At 45.7% G+C, this 14152-nt stretch overlaps 1 protein-coding gene and 1 pseudogene across 3 annotated transcripts in view; both read left to right on the forward strand.

Moving 5' to 3' along the window:
• The window catches only part of IQCA1 (IQ motif containing with AAA domain 1), a 166811-nt gene that overhangs the window by 82844 nt on the left and 69815 nt on the right, over nucleotides 1-14152 (forward strand). The gene's annotated exons all lie outside the window — the stretch shown is intronic.
• LOC126932615 (60S ribosomal protein L3-like) lies at nucleotides 6-9793 on the forward strand (annotated as a pseudogene).

Here is a 14152-nt window from a genome sequence, read left to right on the forward strand (position 1 = left end):
AATATTTGTATAAATTTTAGAAATTTGATTTCATTTTCTTTTTAGTGACTTTTTTGCTTTGGGTCAATGAGGTATTTCCAAATCTGTTGGGATTGCAGCCATTTGTTTCCTGGAGAAACCATGTTATCTACCAACAGGTTTTCAATTTTTAAATATTGATCAGCAATCCATTGCCACATTTTCTATAACTTGTAAGTATCAATTAGGATCAATCATGGTTTCAACACTCAGATACCTCACATGTTGACTCACATATGTGATAGCTTTAAGTTTTCCTTCCTCAAAATAAATTATCCCACTTTTCTTTCCTCAGTGGTAGAGAGAAGTAAAAATACTTAACAAACCAAGTAAATACTGGAAAGTCAAAATAATCATACTAATTTAACCAAAATGTGTTCATTCACATTTATCATCTAGCACTGATATCTGGATATATTTTAACAGAAGTATTTGTTACTAAAGGAAATCAGAGTTCACACAGTGTCATATTGGGCCCGTCCTTGCCTCGTGTAGGGGGTTTGGAAGTGGAGGTGGGATGAACTTGCCAATAACTGGGGGGATCTTCATGGTGAAGCCTGCAGGAGAAGTGCACTCTCAGGGCTCATGTGTTCTCAGCATAAACTCTTTCTATGGGAAACGGATCTCAGGCTTGAAGATGGTCTCATCCTAAAACATTACTGTTTGAAGTAGACTATATTGCAGTCAGATACCACTTCACGGCTGACCAAAATCCAATCGGAATCAGCTTGAAGAGTGGATCCTTAAAGACATTTATGCAGCCAAGAAACATATGAAAAGAAGCTCATTATCACTGGTCATTAGAGAAATGCAAATCAAAACCACAATGCGATACTATCTCACACCAATTAGAATGGTGATTATTAAAAAGTCTGGAAACAACAGATGCTGGCAAGGCTGTGGAGAAATAGGAACACTTTTACACTGTTGGTGAGAGTATAAATTAGTTCAACCATTGTGGAAGACAATATGGCGATTCCTCAAGGACCTAGAACCAGAAATACCATTTGACCCAGCAATCCCATTACTGGGTATATACCCAAAGGATTATAAATCATTCTATAAAGACACATGCACACATATGTTTATTGCAGCACTATTCACAATAGCAAGACTTGGAACGAACCCAAATAAAATGCCCATCAATGATAGACTGGATAAAGAAATGTGGCACATATACACCGTGGAATACTATGCAGCCATAAAGTGAATGAGTTCATGTGCTTTGCAGGGACATGGATGAAGCTGAAAACTATCATCCTCAGCAAACTAACACAGGAACAGAAAACCAAACACTGCATGTTCTCACTCATAAGTGGGAGCTGAACAATGAGAACACATGGGCACAGAGAGGGGAACATCACACACCGGGGCCTGTTGGGGAGTAGGGGGCAACGGGAGGGAGAGCATTAGGACAAATATGTAATGCACTCAAGGCTTTAAACCTAGATGATGGGTTGATAGGTGCAACAACCTATGTGACAAGCCTGCACGTTCTGCACATGTATCCCAGAACTTAATATTTAAAAAAAAAAAAAATCATGATCCCGCTGTTACTGCAATCTGCATCAGCTCTCCAGAGTGGATCGGTAGAGGTTATGTGACCCAGCTCTGGCTCAGACAGCCACAGTCATGCTCCTCATGTTCCAAGGATGGTTCTGACCAGCACGCAGACTCGCGAACTTCTGCGTGGGAGGAGCAGCTCCAAGGGTCTGGCAGACCGTGTCTGGGAACCCTGGTGCCAGGTCACAGTGGGAGAGAAAAGGGACAGCCTGTGCAGTCAAGTAGGACGAGCTACCTGAGTCAGAAGTTACGAGCAAGGGAGAAAGGGTAATGGTAAACATAAAATCACAGCACCCAAGTCTGGCATAGACTCACAGTGTAGGCAATGGTAACAAAAGCCAACATTTTGGCCAGGCATAGTTGCTCACACCTGTAATCCCAGCACTTTGGGAGGCCAAGGCAGGCGGATCACCTGAGGTCAGGAGTTCGAGACCAGCCTGGCCTACATGGTGAAACCCCATCTCTACTAAAAATACATACCTGTAATCCCAGCACTTTGGGAGGCCAAGTCGGGTAGATCACCTGAGGTCAGGAGTTCAAGACCAGCTTGACCAACATGGTGAAACCCCATCTCTACAAAAATACAAAAATTAGCCAGGCGTAGTGGCAGGTGCCTGTAATCCCAGCTACTCAGGAGGCTGAGGCAGGAGAATCGCTTGAACCTAGGAGGCAGAGGTTGCAGTGAGCCAATAAAGTGCCACCGCACTCCAGCCTGAGTGATAGAGTAAGACTTTCTCTCAAAATATATATATATAAATTTAAAAGTAAATAAATAAATAAAAGCCAACCATGTGTTCAAAGCACTGGGCATGACTGCGGCTGGCCGGCTGAAGGCAGTCGTTCATTTCACATGCTTGGCTCCTGCACTGTGACCCACAGTGGATCTTCCATCTGCCTCCATTTGTCTTCATCCCTTTCTTTAACCACGTTCCACTGATATTCACTGAATGAACAAAAGAAAAGAGACCCCTTACTGCTCATTTGGGGCCCAACCCAATTCACTGGCAGTAGACGCTGAGTTGGGCCCCTCGGATACCCCTTTCGGGACCAAGGCACTCAAGCACCTGGCTCCCCACGTGCCAGTGCTGACACTCACAGCTGAATCCCACCCCAGGAATTGCTACAGTCTAAGGGTGCCACTGCAAGCAAGGTTACACCCCTTCTGGGGCAGCCTGCATGCAAGGATAGTCACGTGATAGTACCAAAACCCAGCCCCTCTCCTTGCCTGGACAACTCCGAGGGTTCTCCCAGCTTCTGCTGTTCCCTCTGGGATCAGCTGACAGCTCTCTTGCAATTGCATCACAACTTAGCTTCTCCCTCTGCCCAGGGCTGCTTCCCTCCCTCTCTTCTTTCTGGCTGGTGTTCCCAGTAGACCACCTACATCCATCTCCATCTGAGTGTTTCCAGGGAACCCGATCTGGGAGACCGCCTAGGGCCCTATTGTTCTGTCTGTACCCCAGAAGTTCTAGCTTGTTCTGGAAAAAAAATAAAAGCCCCCTGAATACAGTTAATTTTAAAAATCATACACTTACTCTACAAGATAATTTTGAAGAAGTGCCTAAGAATAAAGAGAATTGGAAGCATTCCAATTTTATTCTAAGAATCTCTTCCTCTAAATATGCACGAGGGAGTTTTATACTTGCAAATTAAAAATTTGCTGTTAGTGAAGCTTGTTCCGTATAAATCTGAAATTACCAGCTACACAATCTGGTCTTTGTTGGGTGAAAGTATTTTATTAACTAGCTATTAAAGAGTCACTTAACGATGAACAGTTTTGAACAAAAAGCAAAGTTTGAGAACATCAGCATTTATGAAATGCTTGCAAATGAAGGGGAAACGCCTTCAGAATCAGAAATGAAATTTTTCATGAAAAATGCAGGTCTGCATAGTGACAATGTGATTATTAAAAGAAGAAAGGGTCAGCTAATAAACATTGATATATTTAAGCTAGGCTGCTATACTTCTTAGAGATCACATTACCTTTTCCAGAGACTTTTTAAAAGTCTTACTCTGGTGTCAACCCCAGAGAACCTCAAACCATTCCTGAGACCAGTTATTCAGATCCTTTTGTGAGAATTGACATTTTGACCTAGAGCAAAAGGCACTCTAATTCCTCATGGTTAGAGGGCACGGGAGAAGACAGAGGAAAGCAGTTCTGTCTCACGTGTCTGGTTGCTGGCTTATCCCAGCCCTCGCAGGGCCCAGCTGCATGATTGTTCTTTCAGTATTTTGATAAGACCACATATCAATTGCCAGTTCTAGATGCATAATCAGAAAACTTGGAAAAGACCTTATATTTAAAAACTGATAGGATTATCTGAATATTTCAACTAACCTCTTTAAATGGAAAATAAGTTATTTTCTAAATATCACACAGGTAGAGAGCTAAAAGCTTTGCAAGTCCATGAGATAGTTACAAATTAACATAAATATGAAAAAATCTATAAGTGCAAAAAAGTCATGAGAACTGCTGAACGTTTCGGTTGAATTTCACAATGAATCAGTGTTTCTGTGTGAATTTCCGATTTAATGCAGGGCTAGTGGAGTGGGAAAGAGCAGGGTTGTCATGGTGGATCTCTGTAATTGTACACAAGACCATTTTAGAATAAAACATCTTGTCATTAGTAATCTTGCATGCATTTGATCTTTTCATCAAGAAACTTGGTGAAACAGTTTAATGTTTAAAAGATGAATGTTTTCATTTCCTCATTTGGATCCATCGGAGCCCCTCCATACTGAGATGCTGAAAGACAGAAGAAAACAGAACAGTCTGGGATGTTCGTCTTCAGCTCGGGGCTAGTGGAAGAGAAAACACAAAAGCACAGTAGTCCTGCCCAGTGGCTCGCACCTGTAATCCCAGCACTTTGGGAGGCTTGGTCAGGAGGATCATTTGAGGCCAGGAGTTGGCACCCAGCCTGGGCAACACAATGAGACCCCATCTGTACTGAAAACAAAAAAAGAAGCACAATAAATACATTCAAATATCAGGTTCTAAAAATTAGTCTCTCATTCACAGGCAAGAAAATGAATCTCTAGGTAAACTTCACACCTTACGCAAGTATTAATTCAAAATGGGTCATGGACTTAAACATAAAACTATGAAGCTTTGAGATTAAAAACATAGGAAAAACATCCTCAGAATCTAGAGCGAGGCAAAGAGGTCTTAGACTGGACACCAAAAGCAGGATCCATAAAAGGAAAAATTTATAAATTGGGCCACATCAAAATCAGAAACTGTTGCTTTGTGAAAGACCCAGTGAAGAGGATGAAAAAAAAAAGCTATAGATGGGAGAAAATATTTGCAAACTATCTATCTGACAAAGGATTAGCACGTAGAATATATACAGAACTCTCAAAAAAAAAAGTCTTTCTTTTGAGTCCTCAGTTTTAAATCCAAATTGTTGTGGACTGCAGTTAAGGACTGCTCTGTGGAAAGCGCTTTAACAGAAGACAATGCTAGTGCCAGGAGGAGGACATTTTCTGCAAACTGATAGCAGTCCTGCAAAAGTGCCTTCAATACCAAAGTAATCGCCTTTGTCTCACAGTTGTGTGGACCTCACATTGGCTTTAGAAACAAAAGTAACAGTAACAGAGCACTATGCAATTATCCTTACAACTGTTTCCTCTGTTATTTTTCAGGCCACGGGTTAGACCATTTGAAACAATTTAAAGTGGTATTGACCTGTCACATGATCACATGAACATTAATGAGTCTTCTCTAAATTCACTCCAGCCTCAAAATGATTTAACTTAGTGCTAAATTCTTCTGGAAGGACCCTTGGACCTTTACAGAGCACAATTCACAATGAAAACATTTGTTTATCTGCAGTGCCAGCAGACCTAACTCTGACCACAGCTCCTCCTCTCCAATCCCTTGGCCCAGAGAGCTGCTCCACATTGAACGATTAAGCCAACCACATTCTTAGGTTATTTTAGAACATTTCAAACCAAATTTTGCATGACTTTACAAAAATGGACAAGTGAATATCATGTATTTCCAAAGGAAATTATCAGGAATGAGGGCGCCATCGTGGAAGTGTATGTCTGGAGCATCTTCTGTGTCCACTGAAATACAATAAGAGAAGAAGATGGAAAGAAGTGAGGGGTTGGCTTATGGGCAATAGAGATAATAGAGTCCTTAGCCTAGGGAACAGGGGCCCCATGGTTAAACATCCTGCAATTTTATGTAAACTTTCATGGGAAGGAACGTTCTCCTGGGAAAAAGGTGTGTGGGCTTTCTTCATGTTTTCAAGAGGTCCCTTTTATAAAAAGCTCAAAGATCACTGCTTAGAGAAAGGACATATTTGGTTACACAGGCAAAGGGCCAATGGAGGCACTGCATACTCAAAGGAGGGTGATGATCTTAGACACCAGAGTGGCAGGGGAGGCTTCATGGGGGATATGGAATAGCAGGAGACTCTTTCAGGAGCCTATGCTCATAGCCCAAGTCTGCCCACATCTCCCCATCTCCATGGCAACCACCTGACCAAGAGGCATCATTGCCTCTCAGGCTGCAACTGCACCAGCCTCCCAGCCAATGCCCCCACCTCCTCTCCTACCATTCTACAGCCTGTTCCCCTGCAGCAGCTAGAGTGACCCAAAACTCTGATCGGCATCTCTCACAGCGCTTGGAACTCAAGAGCTATGCAGTAATTATTTTTGAAGAGATGAATAAATGCTCAAATGAAGATCTGCCCTAAAGTGAAAGTACTGGATATAAAAAGATGAAACAAATGCAGGAGACATCGTGAAGGATGCAAGAGATACCACAAAGGATGACTGGCATGACTGACGGGGTGTGGAAGAAACAGGAGGAGACCAAGGAGTTGAAGTGAACTCCAGGTGTCTTGATTGGAACAGAGGGAAGATTGAGGACAGACGGACCAGGGCTGGCTTTAGAGCTGTTGAGTCAAACCATTGTCTATGGTTCCACAGCTGGAAGTTCAGGACAGACTCAGGAGAGAGAAAGACCAGTGGTGTGGATCAGGACATATCCCTGCTCAGGAAAACTCTAGTTGAAGGTGGGGCATGCATGAGGTATAGGAAAATCCATGTGAATGGAGGCTGGAGAATCCGGATTACAGCCACATATTGAGGCAGGAGGAAGAGGTAAAACCATCTGGGGGATGGGAACAGCATGGAAGCCAGGAAGAAATCCAGCACCATGAACTTCCTATATAGTCTTCCAACTGGGAATTTCTGGAAGGATAAAAGGAAGGTTTTCCTTCTGCCTCCTGAGTCCCTCTGCCATAAGAAGTTAGAACTGGCTGGGCGCAGTGGCTCATGCCTATAATCCAGCACTTTGGGAGGCCATGACAGAAGGATCACTTGAATCCAGAAGTTCGAGACCAGCCTGGGCAACATAGGGAGACCCCCATCCCTACAAACAATTTTTAATAAAATTAGACAGGCATGATGGCGTGTGTCTGTGGTCCCAGCTACTTAGACAGCTGAGGCAGGAGGATCTCCTGAGCCTGGGAGGTCAGGGTTGCAGTGAGCTATGATTGCACCACCGCACTCTAGCCTGGGCAATAGAGGGAGATTCTTGTCTCAAAAAAAGAAAAAAAAATTAGGCTCTACCAGCGAAATTTGATGGAGTGATGTCTCACAGGAAGTTTTCCACTCCCAGACATGGGTCCCTCGGCTTCCTGCCTCGGAAGTGCACAGGAAGCATCGTGGGAAGGCGAAGAGCTTCCCTAAGGATGACCCTTCCAAGCGGGTCCACCTCGCAGCCTTCCTGGGATACAAGGCTGGCATGACCCACGTCGTGCAAGAAGTCAACAGGCTAGGATCCAACGTGAACAAGAAGGAGGTGGTAGAGGCTGTGATCATTGTGGAGATACCGCCATGGTGACTGTGGGCATTGTGGGCTACGTGGAAACCCCTCAAGCCTCAAGGCCTACAGACCTCCAAGACCATCTTTGCTAAGCACATCAGCAATGAGTGCAAAAAGCACTTCTCTAAGAACTGACATAAATCTAAGAAGAAGGCCTTTACCAGTTACTGCAAGAAATGGCAGAATAAGGATAGCAAGAAGCAGCTGGAGCAAGACTTCAGCAGCATGAAGAAGTACTGCCAAGTCATCCACGTCACTGCCCACACCCACATGCACCTGCTTCCTCTGCGCCAGAAGAAGGCCCCGCTGCTGGAGATCCAGGTGAACAGAGGCACCGTGGCCAAGAAGCTGGACTGGGACCGGGAGAGGCTAGAGCAGCAGGTACCTGTGAACCAAGTGTTTGGGCAGGATGAGATGATTGACATCTTCAAGGTGACCAAGGGCAAAGACTACAAAGGGGTCACAAGTCATTGGCATGCCAAGAAGCTACCCTGCAAGACCCAATGAGGCCTGTGCAAGGTGGCCTGGATTGGGGCATGGCATCCTGCCTGTGTGGACCTTCTCTGTGGCATGCACTGGACAGAAAGGCTACCATCACCACACTACAAGAAGATCAATCTGTATGATCGGCCAGGGCTACCTTATCAAGGACGACAAACTGATCAAGAACAGTGCCTCCGCTGACCATGACCTGACTGACAAGAGCATCAACTCTCTGGGTGACTTTGTCCCATAAGGTGAAGTGACCAGTGACTTTGTCATGCTGAAGGAATGTGTGGTGGGAACCAAGAAGTGAGTGCTCACCCTTCACAAGTCTTTGCTGGCTCAGACCAAATGGTGGGCTCTGGAGAAGACTGACCTTAAATTTATTGACACCACTGCCAAGTTTGGCCATGGCTGCTCCCAGACCATGTAAGAAAGAAAATATTCATGGAAAGTATTCATGAAACCACTCAAGAAAGACCAAATTGCAATAGAAGATGGAGCTTAATGCCAGGAACAGATTTTGCAGCTGGTGGGGTCTCCATAAAAGTTATTTTCCACTGCAAAAAAAATGAGGAGTGAAAACTAAGGCTGTGATGGAGGCAATCAGGAGGTTCTTTAGAGAGAGAGGATCCCAGGGAGTAAATGATGTAGCAGAGGTGAGAAGAAAGTGTGGTCAGGGCACTCCAGAGAAACAAAACCAATAGGAGAGCGATATATAAAAAAATACATGTGGCCTGTGTGTGTGTGTGTGTGTGTATATATATGTGTGCATGTGTGTGTGTATATATCTCCTCTGTGTACTTTTATATTTATAGAGAGAAAGATTCATTCATTAAGGTATTGGTTCCTTCGGTTATGGAGCCTGCGAAGTCCCACCATCTGCCATCTGCAAAAAGGGGCCCCAGGAGAGCTGGTGGTAGAGTTCAAAGGCCAGAGAGCTGAGGGCCCGTGTTGTAGACTCCAGCCCAAGTCTGAGGACTGGAGAGCTGGAGAGCCAGTAACCAGCTGGAGGCTTGCATGGCCCATGTGAGAAATGTGGTTTATTTCTTAGTACCATACTCATAACCAAGAAGATCTTTCTGATAAAAATTAACACAGATACCATCAAAGAAACTTGAGACAAATGTATTTAGGACATAGTTACATGTTTTTAGACTTCCCACTGTAGATTCTCTCCTCTCTCTTGTATTTCTTTTGTATTTCAGAGTAGCACTCTGCAGCCCTCAAAGCCATGAGGAACGTTGATTCCCTAGTGCTGACGGAAATGCATGAGCAGAAAAGTAAAACGATAAGCTAAATGCAAGCTCAAAAATAGTGGAGATGCTTGATCTGTTTTTCAAGTTTAGTTGCATAAGCTATCACGTTGTTTGGTGCATGTTAATTTTTAAATATAGTTTTCAGCCATTATAGTTTCTGGGTTGGTTTTCACTTCTGAGTCTAGAGAAAGGGATAATTATTTCACTCTCAGATCAGTGGGAAATTGTCAGCCTCTTCAAAATGCCTGGTGGACCTCTCCCCCACCCCAGGATACAGACCCAGAGGGGAGGAGCAGGTAATCTGAAAGCCGCCGAGTGATCCCTTCGACATTTGAACTTGTATGTTAACGGGTGTATGCCAAAATGTATACCTTCATTTCGAAAAATCTAACAGTTGCAGCCCTATTTGAATTTTTCCACAGCCCTACCAGTGTGAGATGTTAGCCATCCCTCAACAGCCTACTTCAGATGCACATACTTGCCAATGGAAAATTTTCAACAAAACCTCCATGCATTTGAATCGCTCTTTAAGCCAGGCAGGAAATTATAACAGTAGTTAACATTTGGGGAGGGCAAGAAGAGGGAGCGTGGTTTATCTCTGACTGCCCTCCTAATTTCACAAAGACAAATAGAGAGGATAAGATATTTGATAACAAAGCCTCTTCTGGAAACATTTGCTTTGCATCTCTGCATCTCTCCGAATGTCCCATTGACTCTCAGTAAGAAACTTTAGAAACGTTCTCCATGCAGCATTTATCTGAGTTGTGTGAGGGACAAAGTTCATACAGTAACTGGAAACTTACCAAAAATGGTCAGTTTCCATAAACCAGCTTTTTAAATATGCTCTAGTCCCCCCTTATTCTCAGTTTCACTTTTTGCAGTTCCAGTTACCCGCGGTCAAGTGTGACCCATAAGTATTAAATGGAAAATTCCTGAGTTTTGAATCGTGCACCATTCTTCGCAGTGTTAATGAAGTCTTGCACCGTCCTGTCCCATCACATCATGGACGTGAATCATCCCTTTGTCCAGCATGTTCATGCCGTATACACTACCTGCCTGTTTCTATATAGGAAAAAGTATAGTGTAGGTAGGGTTTGGTACGATCCGAGGCTTCAGGTGTGCACTGGGGTCTTGGAACGTATCCTCCTTGGAGAAAGGGGGACTACTATCATCTAAATCAAATCAAGAGGCCTCCAAAAGTTTCTTTTTACTTAACAACTCCTTTGTCCTGAGTGATTTATAACTGATTGGGCCATAAAAAGAAAGTGAGAAGCCGATGAGAAAGCAACTGTCTGCCCTAAAGGAAGCTTTCTGTGCGGTTGAGCGTCTTAGCAGTAGCCAGAGACCGGGCAGGTCAAGTCTCAGTGCTGCTGACTGTGATATTTGAGGAGCCCCAGAGAAAGCAAGGCCCAGAAGACTGGAGCCATGGAAATGGCTCAGTTTGCAAAAAAGGGAAGAAAGTTGGATGCGACAAACCACAGATCATGGCATGCTGGTATGGCCAAGCAGAGAAAGCAGACACTACAGTGACTCAACTCTGAGGTCGGTGTGCAGGTGAGAACACACTTCTCCTCCCGTCTGTTCATTACTTGTTCAGCCAGCAAGCCTGGAAAGCAATGGAGATGGAAAATGGCGGAGGCGTGAATAAACGCTCCCCTCCCGCAGCGTGCGGTCACTTAGGCGGCCAAATGTAAGAAACTGACGTTTCTTAGGTGCCATGGTCTGAATATGTGTTCCCCCACCTACAAAAAATTCGGACGTTGAAAGCTAATCACCAGTGTGATGGTGTTGGGAGGTGGGGCCTCTGAGGGTGATTAGGTGCTGAGGGCAGAACCCTTGTGATTGAGATTAGTGCCTTTATGAAGGAGACCCCAGAGAGCTGCCTTGCCCTTTCCGCAGAGTGAAGACAGGGCTAGAAGGCACAGTCTCTGAAGCAGAGAGCAACCCCCACCAGACACAGAATCTGCACCTTAATCTAGGACTTGCCAGTTTCTGGAACTGTGAAAAATACATTTCTTTTGTTTATAAGCCACTTAGTGTATAATATTTTCTTATAGCAGCCCGAGCTGATCAAGTCATTAGGAATAAACACCTAAAAACCATTAGTATAATTTCAAGGCAGGAGAAATCTGTCTACATGGTATATGCATTTAGGTAGGAGGACTTTGTCAACTCGGACTCATGGTGTGCTGGTAACGTCCAGACAGCGGCATAACTGCAGGCCACCTTCGCATGCCGCAAAGGCCAAGGAGGTCACCGGCCATGGCTCCACCCATGACCATTAAACCAGCACCGTTGCTTGACTGGGAGCCTGGGTAGCTAGAACAGTCCACAGGAGATGGCCAGCAGGGCGAACAATCTGGAAATCTCTTTTGAGCAATGGGGATAGGAGTCAGGAAGGCTTCATCTGGAGCAGACTTAGGGCATGAAAGGGTGCAGACTCCTGAGGCTCCAGGAACTGGGCCTCAGCTGATGGAAGGACAACTTCAATGAATCTGTGGCCTTCAGTCTAGCTGCCTGGGGTGGTTTTAAGAAAAAACGACTCCCAATGTCCACACACCTTAGAAGAGATTCTTACTTAATTGAGCATAATTGGTCTAGGGCAGAGCTGGGCATTGGATTTTTTTTTTTTTTTTAGCTCTCCATTGGGTTAAGTCAGAAGAGTTGTCTGACAGTGGAGTGGGCCACCTGCCCTGTGTAGAGGAAGAGAGCGTCTGAACTCAGGTCATGGCTGGCCTTCCTCACCTCAGGAAGTGGGCCAGAGTGTGCAAGGCCAGCCACAGTGGTGGGATGGGATCTGGGAAGGTGACCCCTGGTTTCTACTGGGGGAAACGTGTGTGTGACAGTTACAGGGAAGCCCTGGACCTGGGAACCACCCAGTAGAAGGCGTCGGGGGAAGAGAGGCTGTGGTGTGGTGCAGTTGGGCCCCTGAGGCATAGTGAGCAAGGATCGGGGACAGGAGGACTCAGGGATCTCAGAGGCAGGCCCCGTGCAGCTCTAGCAACCTAGTGAGTCCCACCCTTAGCAGCTGCTCAGGAAAGGTTCACAGGTAAACAGATAGGCTCATGCACCTTCATTTGTAAAAATCAAGATAAGGCCACAATGAACAGAAAAGCAAACAAAATGAAGTTCAGCCCCACCAACTAAAGAAATACAATTTTTCAAAAATACCATGTTACGCCTATTCATCCAGCAAAACTTTTAAGTCATAAAATATGATTCTGCTATAGCAGATGTACATCACATATGCATGCATACTAGCCTCCTTCCCACCCCTCAAACCCCCATTCCAGCCAGAGCGATGTCTCAAGGGGCCAATCCCTTCACACCAGGCTCCTGGGTAGCTGCCCTGCTTGTAAGCCAACTCCAAGCTCCCTGAAAAGCACAGCTCACGGTCCTTTCAAGGGCCATCCTCTTTCTGTGTCTCGCCATCTCTGTCTCCCTGTCTCTCTTTTCCTCCCCACTTCTCTTCTCTCCCTCTCTCTCCCCACATGCCAGCCTCATGTCTGCCCAGCCCCGCGCACTCCCCACGGCTGCTGAACCTCCTTCAGCCATCCCTGTGAGACACAGCCTCCCCATCTGGACTTGACACATGCTGTTCCTTCTGCTGGAAACACTTTGCCGCACCTCAGTCTCCTTCCCTGGAGCCCTCCACCTTACCCTTCTCCTCTTCCTCCCCTTCGTCCATCCCTAAGAGCACAGCCTCACCAGTGTAGGGGCTCCCAGAGACCAAACATAGAACAATCTGAGTATCCAAAACAAAAATGGCAATAATAGACAGTAACACTGACGAAAAAGTAATAAAGATGTATGACTCCTTAGTGATACCTGGAAAGAGAGAGAGACAGACAGATGATAAATACTATCTCTGAGGATAAATATACCAATGAAAGTGATTCTAAATTTCTCTTTCGTTCATGGATTCTCCCTCTTTCCTCCCAGGCCTTGCTTTATCCACTACTGGTCTTTTTCTTGCTGCTCTGCAGGCTTTTCTCTAATGCCCGGGTCTCTTGGGAGCCAGGAACGGGGCGTAGCTAACCCAAACCTTGAGTTCTAGGTGGGACTTCCTTACCAGAGAGCTTTGATTTAGTGTGAGCTCTAGAAGGTCGGTGAGCTGTGTCATAGGCTTTGGGCCCCCTGGTGTTTCCGGGTCCAGGTTCTCTCCCTGGTTCCCCGCTGGCTGCAGCTCCCCCTGCCTGGCTTATGGGCTGCAGTTCCAGGCAAGCCTGCCATGTCCCCACCTCCCCATGAAGTGAGAGTCCCCTCTGCAGCACCCTGGGCCTCCCCTGAAGCGCTTGTGATCCCGTTTCACATGTCTTCCCTGCTTCCTGGTGACCTGAGCAAATGCAAAGCTGGAAGACACAGTGGACTCAAAACAAAATACAAAGCTGAAAAATGCAAAGCTGAAAAGAGACACGGCGGATTCACAGGGGGACAGACCACAGATGAGAGTCAGGAGGGGCAGGAGGTGTGGCCTTTGAGTGAGCTGGTAACCATGGTCTCAGGGGGCCGTGGAAAGCCCCTGGGAACACTTGAGCCACCAGGTGACTTGATCAGAGCTACGGTTGCCTCAGAAAGTAACTGAGGCAGCCAAGTGTGCCTTGGCTCCGGGTGTAACCCAGCACTGTCTCGGGAGGGAGAGCCGCTGCCAGCCCTGGGCTGGGGAGGATTCGAGGAAGCCCTGGCTTTCCCAGGCACCTGGGGCACGCGCTGGGGGGAGTCCGATGGCTCCACACCCGGCCTCTTTTATTCCGATGGTTGTGTTTTATTCTCATGTGTGTCAGGAAACTAATGTATCCACTATGGTTTCACTTTAGCAATAGAGAGTGCCTCTTTAAAGAATGTAAGTGAGTCTTTAAAGAAACGATGGTTCTATTGGTCAGGGATTCTCAGATCTGGCAAAAATCACGATGAGGGATGCAGTGAAGTAGCATGACAGTGAAGACATTTTCATCAACCCCAAGGAGACCCTGTACCCATTAAGCAGTCCCTC

The sequence above is a fragment of the Macaca thibetana genome, chromosome 12 (assembly GCF_024542745.1).
Source record: "Macaca thibetana thibetana isolate TM-01 chromosome 12, ASM2454274v1, whole genome shotgun sequence".
NCBI lineage: Eukaryota > Metazoa > Chordata > Mammalia > Primates > Cercopithecidae > Macaca > Macaca thibetana.